At 40.5% G+C, this 7,233-nt stretch overlaps 2 long non-coding RNA genes across 2 annotated transcripts in view; one reads left to right on the top strand and one right to left on the bottom strand.

The window, feature by feature from the left end:
• Positions 1-216, bottom strand: part of LOC107196547 — a 38,483-nt gene extending 38,267 nt beyond the window's left edge. The window contains exon 1 of the long non-coding RNA XR_001517979.2: positions 85-216. This is a non-coding gene — a long non-coding RNA (uncharacterized LOC107196547). The remainder of the gene's footprint in view (positions 1-84) is intronic.
• Positions 217-580: 364 nt separating this feature from the next.
• Positions 581-7,233, top strand: part of LOC102879886 — an 18,455-nt gene continuing 11,802 nt past the window's right edge. The window contains exons 1-2 of the long non-coding RNA XR_003043451.1: positions 581-710; positions 1,519-1,577. This is a non-coding gene — a long non-coding RNA (uncharacterized LOC102879886). The remainder of the gene's footprint in view (positions 711-1,518; positions 1,578-7,233) is intronic.

Raw genomic sequence — 7,233 nt, 5'->3', positions numbered from 1 at the left:
CACCCACCCATCCAAGGTCGTGATTCCTTCCATCAGGTACTCAACAGGGTCCAGAGGGAGACATCAGGTTCTACTTTCACTCACCGTCAGCGCTGCTCAGGCTGAGGCCTGGACTCACGGATTGACAAAGATGAAAATGTCAGGTTGATGTTTCATCCCCTCTGCATTCCGAGGACGAGAAATCTTTCGGGCGCTGCGGGATAAGTTTCGGTGGCCAGGACTAGGCTTGGAGCTGATAAGTATCAGTTCACTTGCATTCCGAGAGGGGGTGCCTGCTTTTCTGACCAGAACTACATTTCCCATAGGCTCTGCAGCTCGAAACTACTGCTGCAAACTGGGAGACTCGTCTTGCGCGTACTGGCGACAGCCAAGCTGCCGGGAATGAGTAACACTGGCAGCTGTAGCCCGCCGACCCGCTCCATCTGTGAGCTGTTCCACGCCAGCACCTTGTTGTTGAGTTTGGTGAGGAGAAGCGGTAGATGAACTCAAACCCTATTTCCGCGCTGAGAGAAATCAGGAAGCATGTCGTCCGCCTCAGGACTACATTTCCCAGAGGACTCCGCGGGCTGGCGCTACGTCCCACGGGATTTAGGCCCTTTCTTTACATAATGGCGGGATTGCTGGTTCAGCGGGTTTAGCTGCTGCAGGACCTTTGGTTTTCGCAGCAACCTGGCCAGTTTGGAGCGGACCGGAACTAGGGAAGGCCTAGGGTGAGGAGTCCGAATCTCGGCCTTTTGTGTTTGGAGCGGATTGAAGAGAAGAGATCGTATGTGTGTGAAAGAGATTGTGATTGTTACTTGTGTGACTTTGTGGTGTGTGATTGTAACTGTATGTGGCGAGAACTCTGGGTCGTGGAGTGGAGTGCTTGTGACTGTATGTGTTCCCAGAATGGGAGTGTAATTGTGACTTCATGACTGTGCGCCATTGTGCACGGGGATGTAGAGGGACGATGATTGTGCAGTTGGGACTGTGTATCCCTGTGATGGGCGTGTGATTGTGCAGCACTGTGTGTGTGTGAGAGAGAGAGAGAGATGTGATTGTGCAGCACTGTGTGTGTGTGTGTGTGTGTGTGTGTGTGTGAGTGTGAGAGAGAGTGTGTGTGTGAGAGTGTGTTAGGCGCCTGTGGCTGTGCATTGTGACTCCCTATGATTTGTGTGAGATTGTGATTGTCTGGTTGTGGGGCATTGGTTAGGTGGATATGAGGAAAAGCCTATGGCAGTGCGATTGGCACTTTGTGTGCCCCCTAGGTGTTTATATGGGATTATAAGTAACCAGGAGACTTGGTACAGCACTAGGTGTGCACATGGGGGAGGGAGGGTTGTGACTGTGTAAGTGTGACTTCACCACTCTGTACCTAGGAGACTCTGAGAGCTCATGGTATATTCTAGCCCTGTCCTGTACCTACCTTGGACTGTACTCTGCAGCCTTCCCTGACCTTGTGTGGGTGGAGAGGGGCTGCAAGAAGTGTGGGATTCCAAGAAAAGCCAAGTATCTCATCAATGTCTTCTCTTTCCACAGTCTGTCACTAAGAGGAAGAGGAAAGAATGGTTATTGAACATCCAAAGGTCATGATCAAGGTGCTTTGGTTTTTTTTTTTTTCTTCCCTGAAATCTTGTTTTTCAGGGCATTACTTTTTTCCTTTTCTGACGATTCCCAATGGTCAAAATTCCATTTAAGGGACCTTGTCCTTAGTACTTCCCATTTGGATACATAATGGGGACTTTGGGCCCAGTTTCCTTTCTATCACCGCCATGTTAGTATTATTTTGACAAGTTTTTTCTTGTGTGCCAAGTCTCCTCTATGATCTCTGCTTGCCTAGTGAGGCAAATATTAGAACTTTTATCATAACAACTAAATTGTTGAAAATAAGGTTAGTGCATATGTACCATCACACATCACAGTCCTGGTATTAAAAACCATGCAGTTTATAGAATGGTGTTGGTTAATCTTAGTTCAAGTAGGTAATAAGTTCATTCACTTTGCCAGTATTTTTGGAGTAAGATAAGAGGCTTGATCAAAGAGTGCTATACCAGTTGGACCAAGGATTTGCCAAGTAATCTGAGTAAACACTTGTACCAGTTTCTTGGTCTATTTTGAATTAAATGCTCAAATCATCCTCATTAGGATTCTCAATCTGGAATCTTTGGACTATATCACTAGATTTCTAAAGGGAAGGAAGACTAATGATATTCATTAAGGGTTATAAAAAAGGTTGAACCATGGATCGATTTAAAAATAGAGACTATAATACCTTGGGACAACCCTTGAGATAATAATATACAAAATTAGTTTTCATAAATGGGGAAATTTTAAATAAATCCCACTATAAGATGACATTTTATGCAGCTAATTAAAACTATGAGAGCATATGCATTTTCATTATGACTAACATTAAGCAATAGTAAAATAAATATAAATATTCCAGAAATTGTTATATTTAAATTTCTCCTCTATTTTTTAGGTGGAGAAGTATTTGTAAAAGGGCCAAAAGAATGCGAGGTCCTCACAATAATGGAGCTTGAGAACTGTGTTAGTTTGAAGCTCATTAAATGTCAAACCAATTCTTAGAGTCAAGCTCTTCAGAAGCTCACTGGAGATTCCCATGTAGGAAAAGAAATGTCCTAAGCAGATTATGAATAATAGGGGAAAACTGTTCTGAGCAGAATTAGGCTCCTTCTTTTTTATCACATCCCTAAAGAAATCCCTCTGAACAGGATTTAGCATTTTGTCTTCTACCTAGTAGTTGACCACAACCATGAATACTTCCTCTGATAGGGCAGAGATTTTCTTCTCCACACACCTGTGCTCCCATGTTGCTCTGGTAAAGGTGGCGATGGGGAAGGAGCAAAGGGAGGAAGGTAAGATAATTGAACATTATTGACAGACATCATGTACACAGGCAATGTTCAACATTCTAAATTTCATACAGCAATTAATTAGATTATAAAACATCTACAATTTGGAATTCTAGCTAGACTTTATTATTGGGAGCAAAGAGGCAGTTCCAGGTAGTGGAGAGAAAGATGTGCCTAGGTGAGTGAGGGGGGACTCAGAAGTTGGAAGCTTTGCATGTGGAAGTTCATCTGGATTATATCTAGGCCACAGTCCTCTCTCATTTGATCTGTTGCAATAGCCTACTAACTAGTCTCCCTACTTCCTTCATAGCCTACCTAAAATTCCTTTTTAACATAGCAGCCAAAGTGAGTTTTCCAAATTGTAAGTCAGATTATGTCACTCCTTGACTTAAAACTTCCTGTGACTTTCCATCTTACTCAGAATAAAAACCAAAGTTTTTATAAGTGCTTTAAATAGTCACATGTGATCTGGCTCTCCGTTACCTCTCTGACTTCTATAACTTTTCTTGTAACTTAATTCTGCCCCCTCTGCATTTGAGCTTGCTGATTTCCCTGCCTAGAATTTTCTTACTCCTGTTATCTGCATCACTTACTCCTTCAGTTCTTCAAGACTTTCCTCATGTGTCTCCAAATTGGAAAAAACTTTCTTGACCACCCTATATAAAATAGCATCTCAACTAACACACTTTCTATTACTCTTATCCTAGTTTACTTTTCTCCATAGCTCTTTTTTTTTCGTATTTATTGAAATAGACAATTAGTTGCTTGTATTTACATTGTGTAGTTCAATGGTTTTTTTTCAGTTATAGTTGGCATACAATAATACACCATTTTCAGTTGTATAGCATAGTCATCAGAGATCCACATAACTCGCAGAGTGATCACTCCACTAAATCTAGTACCAATCTTCACCCTTACATCTTTATTACACCATCTTCCCCATGCTACACTCTGTATCTCCATGTCTGTTCTGCAACTTTCTATCCATATGTACCTCTTAATCCCTTTGCCTTTTTTTTGTCCCCCTAACCACCCTCCCATCTAGTATCCCTCTAAATAATCTCTATCTCTGAGTTTATTTCTGCTTTTGTTGTTATTGATTTTGTTCTTTAGATTCCACATGTACATGAAATCATGTGATATTTGTCTTTCTCTATCTGATCCATTTCATTCAGCGCAATACCTTCTAGGTCCATCAAGGCAATATCTTTTTTCCATCCCCTTTTAGTCTGTGTGTGTCCTTCCATCTGAAGTGTTTTGGTGGGAGAACTTAATTCTTTTCCATTTGAGGTAATTGTTGATAGAAATGTAGTTATTACCATTCTTTATTCCTGTTTTTGATACATGTTCTTCTTAAAGAAGTCTCTCCAACATTTCCTGTAATACTGGCTTGGTGATGATATATTTCTTTAGCTTATTTTTGTCTGGGAAGCTCTTTATCTGTCTTTCAATTCTAAATGATAGCTTTGCTGGATAAAGTATTCTTGGTTGTAGATCCTGGGTTTTCATCATGTTGAATATTTTGTGCCAAGCTCTTATGTCCTGCATGGTTTGTTTCTTTTGAAAAATCAACTGCCAGTCTTATGGGTGCTCCCTTATAGATAACTAACTGCTTTTTTTTTTCTCTTGCTGTTTTTAAGATCCTCTCTTTGTAGTTAACCTTTGGCATTTTAATTATGATGTGTCTTGGTGTGGGCCTCTTTGGGTTCCTGGTTTTGGGGACTCTCTGAGCTTCCTGGGGTTTTATGTCTATTTCATTCACCAGGTTAGGGAAGTTTTCTAGCATTTCAAATAGCTCTTCAACATCTTGTTTTCCTTCAGATACCCCTATGACAGAGATATTTTTACCTTTAATAGTGTCCCATAGGCTCCTTAAATTATTATTATTTTCTTGGTTACTTTTTTCTTGCTATTCTGATTGCGTGTCTTGGCTTCCCCATCCTCTGTATTGGTGGTTTGTTCCTCTTATTTATCCACTATTTATCCCATTTAATATACTCTTCATACTCTTCAGATAACGTGTTCTTCATTTCTGACTGGTTCCCTTTTGTAATTTCCATTTCCATTTTTATGCTTTTTGTGTCTTTGTTGAAGTTCTCACTGAATTCATCTACACTTCTCATAAGTTCATTGAGCATCTTTATAACCAGTGTTTTGAACTCTGCATCTGTTAGATTACTTGATTCCATTGTATCTGGATCTTTGTTCTGGTCTCTCATATGGTTTCTGCTTCTTTGTCTTCCCATTTTGGCTGCATTTCTGTGTCTGTTTCTATGTACTAAGCAAAGCTCTTAAGTTTCCCAGTCTTATTAGTATGGCTTTGTGTGGTAGGTGACCAGTGGCACAGTTCTGAGAGGGGTCAGCTGCAGGTCAAATTTAGCCCCAACCTGTGCCCCTCTAGGGCTGCCTGTTAAGATTCAGCAAGCAATCCACAGATGCTGTGCTTATAGTTGCCTCAAAAGGCCACACCAGAAACTGAGGTCAGCTGCCACCAGTATGTGTCCAGGCACTGCTCAGCAAGGGACACCTGACTAAGCGAGGACATACCTGGATGTGGCTTGGGTGGGGCCGCAAGTTGGGGGAGGTGGAGTTTCAGGGAATCCTCTGGGTGGAACGACCTCTGTTCCACAGTTTGATGATGTCTCCGCTATGGTGGAGCTGTGTCTGCACACTGGGATGGGGGAGGACTCAATAGAGAAACAATAGATACCACCAGCACTTCTGTCTGGCGGAGATCCTCCCCTCTGACCCTCACTTTGACAACTCATTATCTCTCTGTAAGTCCCTGGCGCCTCCCTGAGCAGCTGACCTGGTGCTGGTGCTCAGAACGAGTGAGTCCGTTGGCTCGAAAGTTCGCTCGCGGACTTGGCCCCTTTAAGAGGCATTTGCAGCTTCTGGCTTCCTCTGTCCCACTCACCCAGTTGGACAGGGCAGCCTTGCATCCTCGCCCTGTCCTACCTCCTCCCATTGCAAGGTAATTTCTTATTTCTCTCCCTAGTTGTAGAGCTTGTTCCTCTAGCTCCCAGGCGATTTTCTTTATTCTTCGCCCCTTATTTTTGTCACAACTTTGATTTGGTTGCCAGAGGGATGAACAGAGCCTCTATCATCTACACCATTTTTTTCTCTTTCCCGCTACTCATTTTTTAATTGAATTGTTTGTTTTTTGTTGTTGCTACATAGTTCTTTACATATTTTAAATATTAGCCCTTTTTTGGAGGTATGATCTGCAAATCTCTTCTCCCATTCGGTTGGTTGCATTTTTATTTTGTCGATGGTTTCTTTTGTTGTGCACAAGGGTTTTAATTTAATGTTGTCCCCTTCATTTATCTTTGCTTCTGCTTCCCTGGCCTTTAGAGTCAACTTCATAAAATATTCCCTGTAAGACTAAGGGTCATGATTTTAGTACCTATATTTTCTTCTATGTATTTTTATTGTTTCAGGTCTTATATTTAGGTCTTTGATCCATTTTGAGTTAATTTTGATGTATAGTGACAGCAGTATAGTTGAATTCTTTTGCATGTGGCTTTCCAATTTTCCCAGCACCAGTTATTGAAGAGGCTTTCTTTTCTCCATTATATGCTTTTAGCTCCTTTGTCAAAAATTATTTGCCCATATATATGTGGGTTTATTTCTTGACTCTCAATCAGTTACATTGTTCTATGTGTTTTTTCTGCCAATACTATACTATTCTGATTATTCTAGCTTTGTAGTATAATTTTAAGTCAGGGAGTGTGATACCTCTACCTTTGTTCTTTTTTTTTTTTTTTCAGGATTGCTTTGGCTATTCAGAATCCTTGTGGTTCTATACAAACTGATGATTTTTTGTTTTATTTTTTTGAAAAGTGTCATTGGGATTTTGATGGTCATTGCATTAAATCTGTATTTTGCTTTAGATAATATGGCCATTTTAACTATGTTGATTCTTCCAATTCATGAACATGGAATATCTTCCCATTTCTTTGTGTTTTCTTCACTTTCTTTTAACAATGTCTTATAGTTTTCAGCCCTTGTATAGGTCCTTCATGTCCTTAGTTAAGTTTATTCCTAAGTATTTTATTCTTTTTATTTTATTTTAAATTTAATTAATTATTTTTTAATTGAAATAATTTTAATTTTTTCCCCCACCTACCTACCCCCTTGCCCCTCCCCACTACGCTCTAGTAATCATTTGTCTGTTGTCTATTCTATGTCCATGAGCCTCTGTTTGTTTGTCCTGCTCATTTATTGCTTTTAGGTTTATATCCCGCATATAAGAGATAGCAAGTGATTTTCAACTTTTCCTGTCTGGCTTATTTAGCTTAGCATGATTATCTCAAGGTCCATCCATGTTGTCGCAAATGGCAGTATTTCATTTCTTCTTATGGCTGAGTAACCTTCC

The sequence above is a fragment of the Pteropus alecto genome, unplaced genomic scaffold (genome assembly GCF_000325575.1).
Source record: "Pteropus alecto unplaced genomic scaffold, ASM32557v1 scaffold281, whole genome shotgun sequence".
Lineage (NCBI taxonomy): Eukaryota > Metazoa > Chordata > Mammalia > Chiroptera > Pteropodidae > Pteropus > Pteropus alecto.
The sequence above is the reverse complement of the archived record's forward strand: the minus strand, read 5'-3'. Positions and strand labels throughout refer to the sequence as shown.